At 35.7% G+C, this 22,958-nt stretch overlaps 1 protein-coding gene across 7 annotated transcripts in view; it reads left to right on the top strand.

Moving 5' to 3' along the window:
• Positions 1-22,958, top strand: part of SUPT3H (SPT3 homolog, SAGA and STAGA complex component) — a 551,049-nt gene that overhangs the window by 175,030 nt on the left and 353,061 nt on the right. Inside the window, exon 1 of one of the 7 annotated variants that reach the window (XM_030797571.1) lies at positions 16,755-16,874. The exons of the other annotated variants lie outside the window; for them this stretch is intronic. The gene's annotated coding sequence lies outside the window, so the exon portion shown is untranslated. Of the gene's footprint in view, positions 1-16,754; positions 16,875-22,958 lie in introns of those variants that run through there. 7 annotated transcript variants of the gene reach the window in all.

Here is a 22,958-nt window from a genome sequence, read left to right as displayed (position 1 = left end):
GAGAACTTTGAGAGATTTTTTTATTTCTAGAAATGCAGTGATGGAACATTATCAAGTTTGGGTTATTAAACAGTATTCAGAGTAAGAAGAAATCTGAATGCTTTTGTAAGTTTACAGTCTGAATAGATGCTAATTGCAGATGAGAAATACAGCTTTATATTTCTTAAGTTGTATGTAATTTGGGTTTTTTTGGTGATTAATTTGGCAGTTAGATTCACTTTACACTTTGTAAATTCAAAGAAAAGCAATTATCTAACAAAATCAAATTCTTATTAAGTAAGACATGGGGTAAAACCATTATGCATTGTATTTTTAGGTCCCAATACGTGTGGGCCCTAAAAATATAATGCATAATGGTTTTTTACTCTTTCTTATTTTACATAAACGAAAAAATAGTACTGTCAATTTTTTTCTGCAAATACCCCAAAACTTTTGCCTTTCTCATAGTTTACCTTAATTTTGTTACACTGAATATTTCAATTTGAATTCTTATTTTTTAATTAGTTTTAAAAAGCATATATTATAAAGGAAATATGAAGTATTCATCCAACCAAATAAGCACAATTTAACTGATCTTTGAAAAAACGTTTATTGGTTAAATGCATTTAGTAACAATGCATGTAAAGAAGAAACACCATGTAAAACAGGAGCCACTTAAAAATTCCTTGGTAGATTTATTTTTCTTTCAAATCATTTAAGTTATTAGATCATAGTATGAACTATTGTTCATCAGTTTTTGAGTCATTTATTTTAAAAATTTCATGAAAAACTCTGAAATGATCAAGTGCCATTTTTCTCTCCATTTACTTGATTATTTGTTCATTCAGTGTTAATTGAACACAATTTTATTGGATGTATCAAAATATTTAAAAAAATCTTTATTCCTATTACTGATACTTAAAACTAAATATGTAGTGGTAGCAATTTTAATATTAAAATGAGAAATGAGTATTGAAGAATTATGTCTTAAAACAAAACTTTTTCCTCCACTGTTGAATTTAGCATAAAAATATTTTTTATGTTAACTTTTTGTACCAGGGATTTTTTTTTTCTTCTCCTCAGAAGCTGAGGATGTGTTATTTTAGATGTATCTTTACCAAGGAAGAGATGGTAAATCCATGTTGTGGCTTTTTACGTATTTTATAAAGACAGGGTTTTAAAAAAATAATATAGCAACACTGTAAGTCAATCTTCTCCGTGTTTTCTTGAACCATTTTTGTATTCTTATCTTTTATCAGTAGTTGTCACACTTTTTATGGAACCAAATGCCTAATAATTGAAACACATACACATGATCTTTGAGAAATCATGAAAATACAATTCTTGTGCTTAATGATATCCAGAAAGCGTAATATTCTGAAAAAAGTTATTCCCTTCAGTCAATTTAAAATTAAACACTCTAATGCAAAAGGATATCTAAGGTGAAAGATGTTTGTGTAATGCTAAACATAACCAAAGAAACTGTGGTTTTAGCAAAGGTACTATTGCTCTATTTTATCAAGTGCCAGAAGTTGCATAATGAAAGTCTTTCAGTTAGTGAAAATATAAGTATAAAAACACAAAAATACCACCCAGCTGGTAGAGATCTTCCTAATTTTTACCTGATTGTATTTCTGAAGAAATATGGCAGGGCTGTCGTAAATTTTCAACATGAACTGCATTTTTGTTGCCAATTTCCATATCCTTTAAAAAGTGCTGAAGCGTGCATTTGCTATTTATGTTTGCAGTAGACTGAGTACACTTTTACTATTTGTGGTTTTAGAAATTGGAAACAACCAAACAGTGGTGCTATGGTCTAAAAAAATAAATTTTAAACAGCTGTGGGACAGTATTTTTAGAATGGTAGGAGTACTTCTAAAGCGATATAACTACCCCACCCCCTTTTAAAATGATCGAATATTGTCACAGATATAAAGTCAGATTTCTATTGTGTGTTATCTATGGTAGATTGGATAAATTAAACTAAAAGTATATTTTGATAGATGTGAAATATATTTTTAGCATGCTAGTGTCAGCTCACTTTTCTAACCTGTAAATATTTGTTACTATATGCCAGCTACTGGCATATACACTTTATAAGCGTTGAATCTTCCCCTTCCTTGGATAAGAACTATCATTATTCCCATCTTACAAATAAGAAAACTGATGTAAGTAACTTGCCTGGGATCACAAAGTTTGTAACTACAGACCTCAGTGAGATTCAAACTAGTTTTCTCTAAGACTCTCATGAATCCAATTGTTTTTCACCTTATATTTGGGGCAGATACTATTAAAAGAGGAAAAGAAATAATATGTACCCTAGTTTTAACTTCAAGCATTTTTCTGCTGATGTTACTGAAATATGAACAAACATAAAAATCTAGATAGCAATTCCTCATTGCATTTAAATCTATTGAAACTACTAAGTCAAAAATCAGAAATGAAAAACAAATCAATCATATCACAGTCAAAATAATAACCTTAATTTGATGTGACAGACTTTTAACTCCTGCAAATAAATTCCCTTTCTTAATATAACTACTGTGTTCTAAGAGTTTGTTACATCTTCCCAGTGCTTTGCAATTCTTTTGACATTATGGCACAAGTGAAAAATGATAATATTCATAGGGCCACTGGATATGGAAGCACAAGGTTGCTCCCGACAGCAGACAATTCAGGGGTTCCTAAATGCCTCTGGCACCACCAGCCAGACATTCCATAGGCTGAGAGCATTAAAACCTACACACCTGTACCTAGTTGGTGGCTTTTGTTCCTAAGGGTTGGAAAGCTCTGATCATTGCTCTTTTTCTGTAAGATAACGCAATTTCCTGTGACTTTTCTCTGTTCCAGTTATTATGAAGCCATTGTATAATATAGCATCACTTGGCCATTATTTTATATTAAGCTAGCCTCATTTCACATCCCTTCTCTCTTTTCCATTATCCTGCCACAAAAAGCCAATTTTTTGTGCCAATTCATTGTTTTTTATTGACATAAAAATTTAATTATACAAGAAATATTACAGAAAATTTGCAAACTCTCAAGAATTAGATTCACAGATTTCAACTGAAAAACATTACACTGCAATTCCTAGGTCTTTTCACAGTAGTTAAAGCATTTTAGTTTTGCCTTTTATGATTTGGTATCCTAGAAACAGATAAATTTGTCTAAAGTATAGTAGTCAACTTCTTCTGGAATAAAATTTCTAAGCATTCTGAGATTAGATGAATACTACTTAGGATGAGATTGGGTTTAAATTGTATTGATTTAAATGACTGTAATAAAAATATCACAGCAGGTTCAGTTTAATTTTCTTTCTATTGCAATGACATTCTTTTTGTTGCATATAACCGTAGTGTATTTTTTATTAGAATTAATGTATTTTTATTAACCTTGATGCCACTTTAGAGAACTTCTTTTGATTGTATACATATGTGTGTGTATTTCACTAAAATGTTTTGCAGCATGTGCTTATGAAGGCATTAGAAAATAAATCATTTGTACTTCAACCAATTTAGTCATAGAAGGTTGAATGATAATTTTACTCTGCTCTTTTTTGGTAGAAAACAGTTATCACCAATACAACAAGCACTTGAATAGTATTCTTTAAACTTATGATTTCTGTATTTTGTTGTAAACAATAGGTTTAGTAAAACAAAATTTGTATTTGTAGATATATAATAGAGGTGGTTTTTCTTCCTCCACACCACAAACAACACTTTAAAGTACCATTCTGAGTTGATTTTTTTTTCTTCTCAACCAGATTCTATATAGCATGATTCTTGTGAAAGCAGGGATACATGTGTTGTGTTTGAAATATAGTTAAGATGATTTTCTTATTTGGATGATGGAAAAAATGTAAATTTTATTTTTTAAATGCATACCATAAAATGTAAAGTTTGACAGAATCCTGTTGGTTGTAAAAGTATGTCAGTTGTGAAATAACCACATAGACTGTGTAAAGGCCTGCTAATAATGATCAACAAAAAGTTGTCTTTAATTTCTAGTGAATGAACCCACTGGAAAAGGAAGCTGAAGACCCAGGTGTATAACCGGACAGTTTAAATTTCTAATGTGGAACAGATATATATTCTGTTCAATGTGTGTTTAAACTAAGACACATTTTAAACAGATAAAATAGTTAAAATTTCAAAAGCTGTATGTTAGTTTACAGAACTAATGTTAATTATCTGTATGAGGGCTCAGTCTAAGAATTCTGTATTGTAATCTTTGGGATTTAATCCCTAATATAAGTTACAACCTGGTGTGACTCTACTGATTGAACTTTTCTAATAAAGCTGACAAGAACACATTATTTTTATTTTTGTTATTTGAGATGGAGTTTTGCTCTTGTTGCCCAGGCTGGAGTGCAATGACACGATCTCAGCTCACTGCAGCCCCTGCCTCCCGGGTTCAAGCGATTCTCCTGCCTCAGCCTCCCAAGTAGCTGGGATTACAGGCACCCATCATCACACCCAGCTAATTTTTTGAGGAATACATTATTTTACTCAACTTTGTTCAATGAAGGAGTATTTATTGAACACTGACTCTGCTTGGCCCTGGAGATTTAAAAGTGAATTTGATACAGCATCTTAATGTTTAATTTGACATTATAGAAGCTTTTTCTTGACATAATCTTGAAATATTAAAATATCTTTGATTTTAAAAAGTCAAAGATTCTTAATGAAAAACAATCCCTTTTAAAATTTGGAACTAAATTTTAAAGCTTATTTAGGACATTAAGCTTTTCTGATCATGGCCTATTTATAAATAGTAGATTTTACATTAGGAACCAGTGTACACAAACTTATATATGAATGGATATAAGTCGGGTTTTTTTGGCGTATATGTGTTATTCTGAATCGAGAGTTTCAAAGAACATTTATTCCTATTTTACATACATACAGTCTAATATTTTATTTCTTAAAGCGTGGTGGTCATGGTCCCTTAACGTATCTTACTTAGTTTGAAAAACATTGTCAAAGAGAATTCTTTGGAACTCTGTGGGTGCTGTTTCTATTTTTGTCCTGGTTTCTACAGTAAGTACCTTCATCAAATGTAGAAAATTTGGGCGGGCTGGTCGTAACAAAACCTTTTTATAAAATGGTTCAAAGAGCAAAAGAGTTGGATACATTTTCTTAAAATTTTGCATTTCTCACATCTATAATACTGGAAGTCAGAGTTATTTTTGTGTCTTAAATCTTACAGAATTTTATATTTCTGATTTTCTTTATATGTTGTAGCTAAATTCTCTGTGGTAGGGATCTGCTTTAGTGTGGTGTGATGAGTCATAATCAATGAGTTATTAAGTTCTCTGTGCCTTTTATTCTCAGAGTTAACCACTTTGCTTTGATTCAAAATATTAAGGAATCTGTGCTTTATTATATGATAAAGGCTTACAAAGTGTGCAAAGTTGTTCTTTCGTTAGATCTAAGATTAAGAACACTATTTAAATAGCTTATTAATACAATTTAAAGAGAAACACCAAAAATTACCTAATTATTCATCCTTGTTAGGCTGACTTATTTGGGTTATAAACATACTCTTTAAAAACATGAAATTAAAGCTGAAATAAATTAAAATGTATTTTTTGAAGTAATCGGTTTCATTTTCATCTGATCCCAAGTTAACCATTCTCATTTCAAAGAATATAATTCTTGTGCTTAATCAGATTTTTGCTTCTTCAGTTTTGTTTTAATAAATCAAAATGTTATATAAACAGAAGGCATTGTATTTCCCTATAAACTGATTTTTCCCCTTGCAAAATCTATATTACAGCCAGTTCCATAATGCCAGCATGGGAACCTTGACTTCTTCTTTCATCAGATGACTAAGAGAATTCAGTTAACTGCCTGGGAAAGATATTAGAAGTATACTGGGAATACCAACTCCTAGAAATCTAAATTGAAGGGATTTAGAGAATGGGAGTACTGGACTAACAGATACGAAAACTTATTTCTGTGGCAGAGCTTTCAGTGAACTAATGTTGCCCTTTTCGACATAGCAGTTTCTCTGACATCAGTTTACTCAGTAAAGTAAGTGAATATGAGGAGACTGAAATAAAATGCTAAAGACTTGTATTGGGTATAAAATTTGATTATATAAATTTAAGAAATGAAGTATATTAATATTTTTTAGTCTCACGACCTGAATTATTTAAGCCACAGACACTAGAAGTGCTGGGATAGTAAATAATACCTTCTCTGCTTTTGCTAGGGAGATGACATAAATATGTTGTTGTTGGTCTTAATGTGGAATTGGTGATTTGATAAACATTTTTGTAAAATTTGAATGTAGCTTTTTCTCTTTTAAAGTGCCCACATTTATCTTATTTTTATAGACTGTATTTTTTTAGAGCAGTTAATGTTTACAGAAGAATTGAGCTGAAAGTACGGAGTTCCTACCTGCCACCCTCCCTACAGTTTCAATTATATTTGTTGAGCCAATATTGATACGTTATTATTAACTAAAGTTCATAGTTTAGGGTTCACTCTTGGTGTTTCACATTCTGTGGGTTTGGACAGATGTATAATGACATTTATCCACCATTATATTACTACACAGAATAGTTCCATTGCCTTAAAAATCCCCTGTGCTCCACCTATTCCTCCCTCCTTCCCTCTGAATTTCTGGCAAACACTGATCTTTTTATTGTCTACATAGTTCTGCCTTTTTCAGAATTTCATATAGTCGGAATCATATATGATGTAGCCTTTTCAGATTGACTTCTATTATTTGGCAGTGCACATCTAAGGTTCTTCCATGTCTTTTTATGGCTTGGTAGCTCATATCTTTTTATTGTTGCATAATTTTTCATTATATGGATATACCACAGTTTATCCATTTGCCGATTGAAGGACATCTTGGTTGCTTACTAGTTTTGGCGATTATAAATAAAGCCGCTATAAACATTTGTGTGTAGGTTTATATGTGGACATAAGTTTTTTACTCAAACCTTTGAGTAAATACCAAGGTATTTGATTGCTGGATCATGTAGTAAGAATATGTTTAGTTTTTTTTTTCTTTATTTTATTATTATACTTTAGGTTTTAGGGTACATGTGCACAATGTGCAGGTTTGTTACATATGTATCCATGTGCCGTGTTGGTTTGCTGCACCCATTAACTCGTCATTTAGCATTAGGTATATCTCCTAATGCTGTCCCTCCCCCCTCCCCTCAACCCACAACAGTCCCTGGAGTGTGATGTTCCCCTTCCTGTGTCCATGAGTTCTCATTGTTCAGTTCCCACCTATGAGTGAGAACATGCGGTGTTCGATTTTTTGTCCTTGCGATAGTTTACTGAGAATGATGTTTTCCAGTTTCATCCATGTCCCTACAAAGGACAGGAACTCATCATTTTTTTATGGCTGCATAGTATTCCATGGTGTATATGTGCCACATTTTCTTAATCCAGTCTATCGTTGTTGGACATTTGGGTTGGTTCCAAGTCTTTGCTATTGTGAATAGTGCTGCAATAAAAATACGTGTGCATGTGTCTTTATAGCTGCATGATTTATAGTCCTTTGGGTATATACCCAGTAATGGGATGGCTGGGTCAAATGGTATTTCTAGTTCTAGATCCCTGAGGAATCGCCACACTGACTTCCACAATGGTTGAACTAGTTTACAGTCCCACCAACAATGTAAAAGTGTTCCTATTTCTCCACATTCTCTCCAGCACCTGTTGTTTCCTGACTTTTTAATGATGGCCATTCTAACTGGTGTGAGATGGTATCTCATCGTGGTTTTGATTTGCATTTCTCTGATGGCCACTGATGATGAGCATTTTTTCATGTGTTTTTTGGCTGCATAAATGTCTTCTTTTGAGAAGTGTCTGTTCATGTCCTTCGCCCGCTTTTTGATGGGGTTGTTTGTTTTTTTCTTGTAAATTGACAAAGGGCTAATATCCAGAATCTACAATGAACTCAAACAGCACATGTTTAGTTTTATAAGGACTGTCAAATTATCTTCCAAAGTGGCAAATCATTTTACATTCCCACCAGCAGTGAATGAGAGTTCCTGTTGCTGCACACCTTTGTCAGCATATGGTATTGTTAGTGTTTTGGGTTTTAGCCATTCTAAAAGTTCCATAGTTGTAACTCATTGGTGTCTTATTTGCAACATAATGACATATGTTGAGCATCTTTTCCTGTGCTTATTTGCCATGTGTGTATGTTCTTGGGTGAGGTGTCTGTTCAGATCTTCAGGCCCATGTTTGAGATTCTTATTTTCTTACTTTTGGATTTTAAGAGTTCTTTGTATATTTTGGATACCAGTCCTTGATCAAATAAGTGTTTTACAAAGACAGTCTGTGGCTTGTCTTTTTATTCTTTTGAAACATTTATTTTTAAAATCTTCCCTTATAAGCTATCTACGTTTTCAAAATCTATTTTCATTCTACCTGAAGGGTCTCCTCACAACTCAATTTAATGGTTTAAATGAGAAAAACCCAACAAAGTCTTCTATCATTTTTTTTCACATAAGTTTCAGCACAAAGAATTGGCCCGTATACACAGTTTACATATGGAAAAACATTTGTAAAAATTAAATATTAGGTTTGGTTTATCTTATTCTTGGTGTGTGTTGCTTTGGGAAGCTTTGCACTGAAACCACTGATTTCTTTGGGCCAATGAGAATTCCTCATCCATTTTAGTTTGTAGTTAAAATACTGTTTCTCAAACTGTATTTCATGGAATTTGAATCTTTTTCAAGATATGTATAGATTTCTTTTTTAACCATAACATTTTTATTTCTTAGTCACATTTTTTGGGAAATATTTCATGCTATATATTATCACTTGGAGAGTTGCAATGCATATTAAAGCTTTAACAAGTTTTATAGTAAAGAAACCTAATTCATTAGTTTAACGCAACAGTTGAAGTCTTTGACAATGGAATCTGTTCCTTTGGAACATATATTAAAGCTTCCAGAATATTGTTGTGCAGAACATTCATGAAATAAATGATGCCCTAGATCTGCATGCAGCAGGGCATTCCCTTGGCCTAGTTCCAAAGGGAAGATACATTAAAAAGTTTAAATTTTGCTGTGCTTTTAAAGGGATTTTTCTGTGGTAACTTTTCAGAAACTGTTTTCAATCCTATGCTTATTAAAAGTGGCCAATTGTGTTACATATAACTTGGGACATCAAGGAACGTGGGGTTATTAATGGCTTTCCAATAAAAATAAAATCAATTGTGCTATTCCTCTGTAAAAAAGGGTTCTCAAAGGTAAGGCTCTTGGTTTGTTTCACAAATAAATTTTACTGGAAAGAGTGTTGTTTTCTTTGGTGGTGAGGACTTCCTCTTTGATTTTTCTAAGTTTTGACCAGTGAAAATGTCTTTGGGTGGTCTTTTGGCCTTGGGGATTGATACAGAAATCCTACTTTACCTTTTCAAATAAATAACGATTACAGTTCTCCTTATTCAGACCCCATCTTATGGTTTCCTCTATAGATTTGGTCAAATGAATAGGACTGGCTCATGAACTTCCTTGAGGGTTGGTTTTTAAATAAGGGAACCATGTTTCTTTGAAATTTTGAATTGATGAGAACATTAACATTTTTTATTAGTTGAACTGAAATGAATCTGAAATATATTCACATTAAAAATTAAATTTTTCATTTTAGAGACTATCTTAAAGGTTTTGTTTTATATTTAAAACTTTGAACCTTGTGATTTATAAACACAGTAAGGAGAAAAATAACACTAAGTGATACACTATCTGAAACATTTTATTTTACTTACTAGGGTTTCTCACTCATAAAAGTTGCTTTTGCCCAATATAATTTTATTTGTTTGGCAAATAGGACAAATGATCTCTCACATTTTATTTTATTTTTTTAAGTTCTTTCTAAGAAAGGGCCAATGGGTCGGATCTGGTGGCTCATGCCTGTAATCCCAGCACTTTGGGAGTCCAGTGCAGGAGGTTCACTTGAGCCCGTGAGTTCAAGACCACCCTGGGCACCATAGACCTCATCTCTAGCAAAAAAAACAAAAACAAAAACAACAAAAAACCAGAAAGAAAAGTGCCAATGATATTGCCACCTTAAAGGTTTATTATACAATGAATACTTTTTCTACCTATTTTAAAGAACAAAAAGTCTGCAATGATGTGAACTCAAATTACCTATAAAAATGAGTACCATCATTTAAAGGTGGTAAGTGCCGAGGTACACAATGAGTACAGTAGAGGTGAGAACCAGCATTTGCTGAGAGTTTTTTTTTTTTAATCACGAAATGATGTCGAATTATGTTTTATGATTTTTCAGCATCAATTTATATGATCATATAAATATCTTTAGTTTGTAGACATGGTGGATTATATTGATTGATTTACAAATGTTGTAACAGGCTTGCATGCCTGGAATAAATTCCACTGATTATTGTAGACACAGTAGTCTCTCCTTATCTGTGCAGGATACATTCCAAGACCCCCAATGGATGCATTAAACCACAAATAGTACCAAACCTGATTGCTATAAATTAGAACACATTTCTGTTCATGTCTTCCACAAATTTAATGCCTTTTCCACCTTCACTAAGCACTTATCATGCATTGTGGCCATAACTTTTGCAGTTTGAGGTGGGACAGCAAAACTAGCAAGCAAATCTTTTTCCTTTTTCCCAATTTCATGAATAGAAGATTCGTTCTTATCATACATCTTAGGAATCTCAGCATAAGATTTCTTTCCTTTCCTTGTTAAATCAAGAAGTCTTACCTTTCCAATTTAAGAAACCATTTTATGGCATCTCTTTGGCAAATTGGAATTGCCAGCATCACTGCTGTTGCCCTTTGGGGTCATTATTAAATAACATAAGGATGACTTGAACACAACCGCTGTGATGCTGTGACAGTTGATCTGATAGAACTTAGAAGGCAGCAAAGTGACTGATGGGCAGGTAGCCTATAGAAGTGTGTACATGCTTAACAAAGGGGTGATTCATGTCCTGGGTGGGCCAGAGTGAGATTTCATCATGCTACCCAGAATGGTATGCAATTTAAAACTTATGAATTGTTTATTTCTTGAATTTTCCATGTAATATTTTCTGACCACAGTTAACAGTAGATAACTGAAACCTCAGAAAGTAAAACTATGATGAAGGGGAACTGCTGTAATTATTTTTCTATATTGCCGGACTTGATTTGCTAATATTTTGTTGATGATTTTGCATCCAAGTTCATGAGAAAGATTGGTCTGTTATTTTCTGTTTTGTACTTCCCTTTGGTTTTGTTGTGCCTTGTTCTTTTTGTACTGTATTGTTTTGGTCTAACAGTAATAATAATAGTTATAAAATCAGGTGTTTCCCCTCATCCTTTATTTTCTGGAACAGATTATATAAAATTGATGTGTTTGGGAGGAAAAGTCTCTTTTCCTCACTCTTATGTCCTCACATCTTAGGTTCATGGCTGAGGCCGGTATGACAAAAGACAGATTAACAAGAGAAAAGATACATTTATATAATAGAAGTTTTACATGGCACACAGCCCTCATAAGGGAAAGGAACCTGAAGAAAGAGGTAAATCTGTGTGTGGGTTGTCTTTTTTTTTTTTTTTTTTTTTTTTTTTTTTTTTTTTTGAGATGGAGTTTTGCCCTTGTTGCCCAGGCTGGAGTGCAATGGCACAATCTTGGCTCATTGCAACTTCCACCTCCTGGGTTCAAGCGATTCTCCTTCCTTAGCCTCCTGAGTAGCTGAGTTTACAAGCACCCGCCACCTGGCCCAGCTAATTTTTGTATTTTTAGTAGAGATGGCGTTTTGCCAGGCTGGTCCCGAGCTCCTGACCTCTGGTGATCCACCTGCCTCCGCCTCCCAAAGTGTTGGGATTACAGGCATGAGCCACTGCATCTGGCCATCTTTTTTTTTTTTTTTAAAGGAGGAAAAGTATCACCATGTTGCCCAGGCTGGACTCCTGGGCTCTCAAGGTATCTACTGGCCACAGCCTCCCAAGTAGTTGGAGCTACAGGGGTGCACACTCTGCGCCTGGCCTAAACCTGCGTACTTTTAGTGCTAGGTTTGATGAAGAAGTGGATAGTGTGTGTATGACTGGATTAAAAAGTATGACCTAATGGTAATAAACCGGAGGGAACATAGCAAGGTGTTATTCAGATTCTTCTCTGTGACCTGAAATCATCAGAAATCAGGATGTTCCATTCCTCTGAGTATAGGAAGGACACCTCTCAAACGAGGATCTTATGACTTGCTTCATGGGAATGTCAGAAAATCCTTTCTAGATTTTATGACCTGGGTCAGGGGAGAAGAGCTGGAGGAAGGTAAGAGTGATCTACCTGCTTCTGAGATTTTCTAAAATTTTTCCAGCTTGAAATATTTTGGAAGAGTATGTACTGAACCTTATTAGATGTTAATTCTACTTTAAATCTGGTAGAAGTGTGGTAGAATTTTCCTGTGAAACTATCTGAGCCTGGAGATTTTGTCTGTCATCTCCACTCTAACATTGAGTACATCCAGTGAGTTCATTTGGGCTGTTATATTTTCAGTTCTATAATTTCTATTTGGTTATTTTTTAAATTATGTTTATTTGCTGAGATTTTCCATTTTTTGAGAGAGATTTTTGAAGGTTTTTTGAAATACGTCTTTGATGGTTACTTTAAAATCCTGTCAGATAATTTAAACATTTGATTCATCTTAATTTTGACATCTGTTGGTTGTTTTTTTTCATTCATATTATGATTTCCTCGTTCTTAGGATGACAGTGATTTTTGGATATTATGAGGCTTTGAATTTTTTTTTGTTGTTAAAGTGTAACATGAGGGCTGGGTGAGTATATTCCCACCTTCCCACTGCCTGCCCTTTCCCCCAGTACCACTGCAGCAAAGTGGGACACTGACTTACATTGCCTTTGCAGATAGGATGTGGATGTTCACCTCCTCAGCCCACTGATGCCTTCTTGCAAAAGTGGTCTACCTCCCTTCCTGTTTGCCTCTGGTTTGAGTTTAACATTGGTCCCCCGCTGAGCCCACTGCTACAGGATTATGAGGGGAAAGTGGAGTGCCCACCAGCTCTGCATTCCTTCACCACCTTTGGCTTCATTGGTACAAAGTGGGTTGGGACTCTGCTTCCCTCTGGGCTTTGCTGATCCTGATGGGTGGAGTGGAGAATAGGAGTGCTGAGTAGTCCTGCTTGACACTGCCTCTTCAGTCTGTCAGCATGAAATAAATATATAGAGACAAGTCTCTAAGCAAAGGTTTTATTTGGAAATAATATACAGGAATTGCAGTTCAGAACACACAAACTGGGGTAGCCCCTAGGTGTGTCTGGAGAACAAAGGAAAAGTCTGGGGCTTTATTGGGGGAACAGAGGAAGCTTATGTAATTTGTTTTGCAAGTTCATTGGTGTTGGCAATGTCTTGCAGGGGCTGGTGAATTCTGATTGGTGAGTGGCAGTTTCTAGGTAAAACTTGTAAGCTTAAAGTCATGGCAGGCTGTTGCGGTTTTGGACTGGGCTTGTGAGATAGTTCCTAGAATGTTTTTCCCTAAGACTCCTCCCACTTTATTTTTGTCAAGTATGACAAAAAAATCTCCTTTGCATAATCAGTTTTCACAAGTCTCTGCTTCTGGGTAGGTATGGAGACCGAGCTTCCATTGGGCATCAGTGACACCAGGGGTAGGAGAAAAGTAGAATACTAATTAGCCCCCACTTTTACAGTCTTTTTGTTACTGTCTGGTAGTTCAGGTTCAACTCTTTCCTGCATCCCACTAACAACAGACATAGTGACGATTAGCTGTGCTTTGGATTTCCCTCTTAATAAAGTCTCCTTGCTGCTGGGTCAGGATGGAGGCTTAGCTTGCTGCTGCACCCTGTAGACACTAATCAGTTGGAGGAATGCGATCCACAGAGGGGAATGTAAAATCAGTTCCTCCTGCTTCTGCCCCAGTGAAAGGACCCTCAGCCTATCTGGTAGATGATGGAAAATTAGCCTGCCAAACTCCCTGATTGACTACTGTTGGGTAAGTTAGGCTACCTGCAAGGATGGAATAGGTTAGAGATTTTTGGAGTGGAAATTTAACATACCATTTGGCCTGCTGAAAGTGGGTGGTAAAGCTGTTTTTCCGTTGATGATTGGCTGAAGTCAGGCAGATACTGCCAAAAATGCTTTTTGTTGTTTGCCCACCCTTTTTCTGATCATTGCTTTGCTAGTTAGGAACAGGTTTTCCTTGGAGCTTTTTTTTTTTTTTCCTCTGCCTGTTGGTGGTTCTACATCGGAGTCTTCTGTATCACCCTGTTTGGGATATACGGGAGGCAATAAGGAGACGCAGGGGACTCATTGCCATGTTATTTATCAAATAGTGACCTCCCTAGGCAGCCAGCTGCCTTTTTTTCTACCTTTCAGCAATGTCCTGTGCTTTTCTTGTTGTGTTGTGTTTTGGGTTTTTTAGTTATAAGAGGAACAACCTGGGAGCTCTGGGGCTTTCCACGTTGATGCAACCAGAGAGCCTTCAAAATATTGTTTTTGTTCACATAGAAGCACTCAAAAATAAAATTAAATCTCATTATTATAGTGGAGTAATATTTGGTGAGAATTTTTTCCATGAAGATTTTCATCAGTTTGTACATTGGGCTGTGATTCACTGTTACCATTTCCCCTGTTAGAATAACAAGATTATTTTCCTATAAAAAAAGGAGTGCTTCGTCTTTTAATGTGGTAAAATATATATAACATAAAATTTATAATTTAGCCATTTTTAAGCATACAGTTCAGAGGCATTAATTACATTCACGATGTTGTGCAATCATCACACTGTTTCTAAAACTTAAAAAGATTTGTGGACTTTTTTTTAAGAAATTTTTTTACAGAAAAATGTAAAGGAAGTATAGAGTGTTTCCATGTACTCTCTCCTTCCCCCACTAATTAACATCTTGCGTTAGTGTGATGTGTTTGTTAAAACTGATGAGCCAAATACATCCTGTATGTTCTGACAAATGTATGACATGTATCCACCATTACAGTATCATACAAAATAGTTTCACTGTGTTAAAAATTATTCGTGTCTACCTGTTCATCCCTTCATCTTTCGCTTCCTCATCCCCCACCAACCCCGAACAACCAATGATCTTTTTGCCATCTCCATCGTTTTGCTTTTTTCAGAATGTTGTATCAGAATCATACAGTAAGTATCCTTTTCAGATTGGCTTCTTTGACTTACCAAAGTACGTTTAAGGTTCTTCTGTGTCTTTGCGGCTTAATAGTTCATTGCTTTTTGTTACTGAATATTTTCCAAAGCACTCTCATTATACTTGATACAATTTGGATGTGTGTCCCCTCCAAATCTTGTTGAAATGTGATCCCCAGTGTTGGAGGCGGGACCTAGTGGGAGTTGTTGATCATGGGATGGGATCCCTCATGAATGGCTTGGTACCATCCACTTGGTGATGAGTGAGTTCTTACTCTGAGTTCACGCAAGATCTGGTTGTTTAAAAGCTTGTGGGATCTTTTTCTTCTCTCTTTTGCTCCCTCTCTTGCCTTGTGATGCACCTGCTCCCACTTCATCTTCTGCTATGAGTAAATTTGTTTATATTTTCATTATAAATTATTTAGTCTCAGTTACTTATGCACGTTGCTTATGCAAGGTGAAGATGGACTAACACAATAGCTAACAGAAACTCTGTGTACATTCCACAGTTACTTTCCATTCCTCTCTCCCCCCAGCTTTTGGTAACCACTAACTTACTTTGTCTCTATCAATTTGCCTATTCTAGATACTTTATATAAGTGGAGTCATACAATATTTGTCCTTTTGTGTCTGGCTTATTTTACTTAGTACAGTGCCCTTAAGGTTCATTTATGTTGTAGCATTATCACTACTTCATTCTTTTTTGTGGCTGAATAATATTGTATGCATATACCACATTTCGTTTACCCATTCACCTTTTCACACTTAGGTTGTTGCCACCTTTTGGCTGTTTATTGTGAATGATGCTGCAGTGAACACTGATATACAAATACCCATGTATGTCTGCAGTTCTTTGCATATATAACTAGGAGTGGAATTGATGGATCTTATGGTAATTACATGTTTAACCTTTTGAGGAACCACCCAGCTGTTTTGTCAGTGACTGGACCATTTTGTATTTCCACCAGCAATGTAAGAGGATTCAAGTTCCTCCACAACAGGCCAACACTTGTTATTTTCCTTTTTGTTTAAATAGACATCCTGGTAGGTATGTAGTTGTATCTCATTGTGTTTCTGTGTGTATGGCTTTTTATGTTCAAAGTAACTATAAGTCATCCAAAAAAGAAATACAGCCTTCCATCCCTGTCCTGTGTAGATAAGAGACTTCATATTAAGCTTTCGTAGGTCAAATACCATATAGGAATTACCACTTAAAAATTGAAACCTTTTGCAGTGAACCTAAAACTGCTCTAAAAAAGTGTATTTAGAAAAGAAAGGCAGGCCAGGTGCAGTGGCTCACGCCTATAATCCCAGCCCTTTGGGAGGCTGAGGCAGGCAGATCACCTGAGGTCAGAAGTTTGTGATCAGCCTGGCCAGTGTGGCGAAACCCCATCTCTACTAAAAATACAAAAATTAGCCAGGTGTGGGGGCGGGTGCCTGTAATCCCAGCTACCCAGAAGGCTTGAGGCATGAGAATCACTTGAACCTGGGAGGCGGAGGTTGCAGTGAGTCGAGATTGCGCCACTGCACTCCAGCCTGGGGGTTAGAGTGAGACTCTGTCTCTCAAAATAAATAAAAAATAAAAATAAAAAAGGCAAACAAATGAGCGATTTCTCTATAAGCTCTATGGGACAGTAACAGCAGTTGTGGCTCCTTCAGAATACTCAACACTGAACGTTGGAATTTTGTTACAGGCATCAGCTCCTTCTAGTATGAATACCTTTTGAAGACATCAGCTCCAGCACCTTTGGTGCATAAAAATTTAAGGTAAAGTACAATAAAAAAGGAAACGTATTATGATTATGTTCAGAGAAAAAGGATGGACTTACTCTCAACCACTGTGCCTTTGAGAATACAACTAGTATTTATTTTCAAAGCATAAATTTACTTAGCACTTTCAAAAGCAGTTTTATTAGACAAGATAGTTTTAAATACCAATCTTGGACCAAGGTGAACAATCAGATTGAGTCACTGCTTGGGAGATACAAAATAAATTCAGTTATATTGGAGATATCTGCTAGGAAGAAATTCCCTTCACCTTCTTCCCAAAGATTATAAAGTAATTCAAAGGAAATCAGCCAGTCTAGCAATAAGCTTGATGTCTCATGAAAATAACTGATATCTATAAAGAGAAGCTTTGAATCATGGGGTTATCTGTTTCTCAGTATAAGCTTATTTTTAGTATAGTTTATCCAAATTCTAAATATGATTTCATAAAACTTTGGGTTCCATAATACGTAGCCTAAAAATTACCATTTTTTTTTTATATCACTTGAGTCTGCCTCAGGGCCTAGCACCATGGTATGGTATTCATGTAGGATGCCTTCAAAATCTGTTAGTTTATTTAATAAACTCATGAGTACTGCTGCTAGAGATAAGAAGGTTTGTCAAAAACCCAAACCTCTGCCATTTAGGAGGTGATATGGCTAGGTTTTGTGTCCACACCCATATCTCATTGTGAATTGTAATCCCCGTAATCCTCATAATCCCCACGTGTGAAGGGAGAGACCAGGTGGAGGTAATTGAATCATGGGGGCAGTTTCCCCCATGCTGTTCTCGTGATCCCCCTTTGCTCAGCACTTCTTCCTGCTGTCTTGTGAAGAAAGTGCCTTGCTTCCCCGTTGCCTTCCACCGTGACTGTAAGTTTCCTGAGGCCTCCCCAGCCATGCTGAACTGTGAATCAGTTAAACCTTTTTCCTTTATAAATTACTCAGTCTCAGGCAGTTTTTTATAGCAGTGTGAGAACGGACTAATACAGCAGTTCAATCTAGTAATAAAAGATTATATGTGCACACACACATCTGCAAACATATACGGTGTATATATATACAAATAATTTTTATTAGATGTTAACTGATATAGTAGGAAGTTCTATGTAAATAAATAACAATCTAGTATTCAGCAAAAATGTGGACAAGGAAGTGACATTTAATTTTGTTAATTTTTTTTTTTTTTTTTTTTTTAGTGACGAGGGCTCACTATGTTGCGCAGGCTGGATTTGAACCCCTGGGCTCAAGTGATCCTCTCACCTTGACCTCTCGAGTAGCTGGGACTCCAGGCATGAGTTACCATGCCTGGTTTAGAAGTGACATTTTAGATGAATCATGTGTAAAGAGAAATTAATGAAGATACTTCAGATAGGTATTTCAAAGAATGGCTATTTTTATTTTTATTCTATACCTAATTCAGTCTAACAGAATTTCTGTATACGTATGTGCAAAACTTTTGGAGAATATAATTTAGTTTCAGAACATCAGGAAGATGAGATACAATATAAAAACTTTTTTATAAATGTTGCTCTAAAATAGAGCATGTTACTACAGACTGTATGTTCTTCTTTTAGAGGATTTGTAAAGGTGCTGTTTTATAGCTCATAAAAGTGAAAGCTGTTTTAAGCAGTTAGCATTGTGCACCATTATGGCTGTTGGTGTTCCTGTTGCCCAATTTTTCTCTTATTCACCTCACTTTATGCTCAATGATTCTTAACCCGCCTCATGGTCTGTATCTTAGATTTGGAGCATAGATTATAGATTTGAAAGAAAGAGGTCAGGATCTTTTATAATAATATACTTAAATACCCTTGTGTCATAAGAGAGGAACCAAACTCCAGAGATGTAGAAGATTAATTTCTTATTTATTTAGAGAAAGGCAATACACTCCTGCTTTATAACTAGAATGTGTCTTTATGCCTGTTGACAAACCTGAGGATCACATCAATGGGTAATCTTGCCTGTGGTCACGTAGAACGTTAATGGGACAACCCAGATTAAAACTGTTGACTCTTAACCACTGTAACCACTGTTCAGTACTTAGCCAAGAAAAGCTGCACATTGAAAAGTCTTTTTCAGGTTTCTTCACTTTTTGATGTTGAAGCCTAGTTGCTGAAGTGAGCTAGATTGAAAGGTTAGAGTCAGGTGGATTCTATTTATCCCTGAATGAAAGAATTACTGGGTCAGATCCCCAAGCAAACCATTGTGGCCACAAACAGATGCACTATTTTCCAGTAACTCTTTGGGCAGCAGGGGCACAAAGGTAAAAAGGCAGACGGCAGTGGCGTGAGTACAACAATAAAGTAGGTATTGATAGTGCAAGGTGAGCAGTACTGTACAATTTTTTTGCTTATACATGGTCGGGGCATCAGTGATGTCTTCCCCCAGAAGAGGACAGTTAAATTCAATTTTGCTATGGGCATGACTTAAAGAAGTGTTAATGCCTCTGCAGCATCTATCTCTTAGGCTTTTGAAGTATGTATGTGGCCTTTTCTGGCTCTATGCTGATAAGTTCTCCCCAACACCAAGATTCCAAGTCTCAGTTGACAGAGTATGGTTTACAGTTATTGGTTTAGAACCATTAGAAATAATCAAACTTCTGCATCTACTACAGGTGTCAGATGTCAGTGATAAAATCATTTAATGAAAAGTGGTTGGCTTTCTTAGGAAAAAGAGATCAGCTCTGGAATTTGGTAAACCTGATTTGATTTAAATCCTGCTCCTATAGTGTGTGACCATGGATAAAGCAGATAATCTCTGTGAAACACTAGTTTTGTAGATTAAATGAGATTATGTTTATAAAGCTCTTAGCACAGTGCCTGATAGATACTCAATACCGTGTTAACTGCTTTTATTAATAAAATGAGCTTGTATTTGTAATTGCAAAAATGTAATGGTACCACATGTTACCTTTGATACTAAGTTTGTGCCTCAAATAGTGGGGAAAATGTTCTGTTTAAGTTTATATAAGATTTATAATATTTCAAGTAGTAACCATAAATTTAAACCTGTGTGAAGAAACAAGAATTAACATTCTTATTTTGGTGATAGACATTAAAACAGTGTTTTTTGAAGAAATCCACAAAGAATTTACCAATTGTGTGTATCAGGATGTTTAGTGTTTGATTATTTGTATGTACCTTCTCCAGGACTTGGAACTCTATATGCTTTGTTTACATCTTTATTTCATCACATATGGGAGCTGAGAAGTTTTTGATAAAGGAATTTTTGTCTCATTGATATTTTTCAGATTTTTATCTGTTGAAGGATAGCCAATATAATTCCTCAACTACTAATTTTTAAAAATATCTGGGCCAGGTGTGGTGGCTCACACCTGTAATCCCAGCACTTTGGGAGGCCAAGATGGGCGGATCACGAGGTCAGGAGTTGGAGACCAGCCTGGCCAACATGGTGAAAACCCATCTGTAATAAAAATACAAAAATTAGCTGGGCATGGTGGTGTGCACCTGTAGTCCCAGCTACTTGGGAGGCTGAGACAGGAGAATCGCTTGAACCTGGGAGGCAGAGGTTGTAGCGAGCCGAGATCATGCCACTGCACTCCAGCCTGGGCGACAGAGCAGACTCCATTTAAAAAAAAAAAAAATCTATCTATCTTTAAGGATTTACCCTCAGACTTTTTTTTTCCTTTTTTCAGGCATATTCAGTTTCTATTTAATCATAAATCATCAATTGTGTTCCTATTTAATCATAAATCAAGCTGCATTCCCTGGATTCAAAGAGTTTATGCTCTAAGATGGTCAGGATTGTTACAGATAAATAGAGGATAATGTAAGGATAATATTTTATAGACTATGAAGATAAAATAGGGCTGGGCACGGTGGCTCATGCCTGTAATCCCAGTACTTTGGGAGGCCGAGGGGGGCGGATTGTGAGGTCCAGAGATCGAGACCATTCTGGCTAACATGGAGAATGGTGAAACCCCATCTCTACTAAAAGTACAAAAATTAGCTGGCCGTGGTGGCGTGCGCCTATAGTCCCAGCTACTCTGGAGGCTGAAGGGCAGGAGAATCGCTTGAACCTGGGCGGCAGAGGTTGCAGTGAGCCGAGATCGCTCCACTGCACTCCAGCCTGGCGACAGAGTGAGACTCTGTCTTAAAAAGAAAAAAAAAAGATAAATAAATGACCATATTCCATTGGAATCCCATCACTTTTTAAAAAGTGAGTGGAGGCCAGGTGCGGTGGCTCACGCCTGTAATCCCAGCACTTTGGGAGGCCGAGGTGGCCTGATCACAAGGTCAGGAGTTCAAGACCAGCCTGGCCACCATGGTGAAACTCCATCTCTACTTAAAATACAAAAATTAGCCAGGTGTGGTGGTGCATGCCTTTAGTCCCAGCTACTCAGGAGGCTGAGGCAGGAGAATCGCTTGAACCTGGGCGGCAGAGGTTGCAGTGAGCCGAGATCACACCACTACACTCCAGCCTGGGTGACAGAGCAAGAGTCTGTCAAAAAAAAAAAAAAAGCAAGTGGAATTTTTATTAATGCCTTACCAGAAGGGAATGATTTCAAATAGTCGTCTGCATTTTATGACAACTAGGTGTTGGTATTACATAAGATCATAATCTTACTTTTATCAGTCTTGAAGTGACTCACTGTTGAATTTGGGGACACTGGTTTGAAAGGTCCTCTTCAGTTATAAGGCATGAAAATACCATGGTGGTTTTGGGTTTTGATTAAAAATAGCATGTACTGATTTCTGTGTAGGTGTACTTACCATATTTGTTTATATTTATTCAGTGTTGGTATTGCCTTTATTTCTAGCAAATATTTCTTAAGAGTATTTTTGCCTTGTTTGTGTTGTAAAACACAGAAACAACAAAACTGAATGTATAAATTTATACACAATGTATAATGTTAAATAAGGTATTCATTTTAGAAAATAATATGACAGGTTGCTTTTTTTCTTTGATTTTATGTATCTTCTGATAAATTAGTGCCCTGAGATTAAATAAAATTTGTTTTCATCATCTTAATGCTCATGCTTAAAACTAATATAGATACAAAAATGAATACGTTTCAGAAATTTGGACAGTTAGAAATTAAAATACACCAGTAGCTAACATGCATGTAACATTTTGCTATTTATAGAACCAGTATGTCCTTTTGATTCCACCGCCAATATGATAAGGGAATGTTACTGTCTCAGAGCGCTTCCTTGTCTGTATCATAGCACTTTGATACCACCAAGACATTTGGCTCTAGATTCCATGTTCTTTCTATATTCCTCAAGGAAGTGTCTTGACTTTAAAATTATTGTCATGAATATTGGACTTATGATATCATAGAATTAAGTTATATGACATTCCATTGCATTTTGGAAAAGAAAACAGAGGAAATTATGCTAGCATTCTTACGTTGATAGTTAGAAATGACAGCTGTGGAGAAACGTTAGGACCTATGGAAGTGAAAGTAATTGTAGGATCCAAGTTAAGTAAAAGCCAATTGCCATATTCACATTCTGAACACAAATTCAAGGGACTACACCAGATTCAGAATTTTTAATAAAAAGAAAAAGAAAAAAAGAAAACGAACCTAAACACCCTTAGTAGTCATTTTTATTTCAGTAATGATAAACTAACACACCTTTTAAAGATTATGATAAACTACACAGACGGGCTTTAATTCCCTTAAACAGAATTTCGCTGAACTGATTTCAGCTACAGGGGATTTGTGGATGTAGTCAACAGTCAATGAACATAAACATTTTATTTGGCTGGAGAGGGCAGAGAAGTTTTTCTGTAGAAAGGAGTGTGGGATATGCTCTTTATTTGTAGATTGAGGAAAATTTCATGTTACTGTTTTGTTTTAATCCAAAATAAATTGAGGAAACACAAAGTACTGCTCAAAGTTTTTAATTGTCTTTAATTCAGCAAGACTCATAATTGCAGCCAGTGTAGAACAATGCCTATAGAATTATTCAGAAATGATTTTTTCTTGTTCTGTCGGCCCTAGGAACGATAATAACATCTCTGTAGCTATTACAAATATTGATAGTATGCCCTTCTAAGAGGTAAATTTTCTTACCTAGAAGTCTATGAAGAGTTGTTTTTCAAATTGTAGCCT

Source organism: Nomascus leucogenys, chromosome 17 (assembly GCF_006542625.1).
Source record: "Nomascus leucogenys isolate Asia chromosome 17, Asia_NLE_v1, whole genome shotgun sequence".
NCBI classification, from domain to species: domain Eukaryota; kingdom Metazoa; phylum Chordata; class Mammalia; order Primates; family Hylobatidae; genus Nomascus; species Nomascus leucogenys.
The sequence above is the reverse complement of the archived record's forward strand: the minus strand, read 5'-3'. Positions and strand labels throughout refer to the sequence as shown.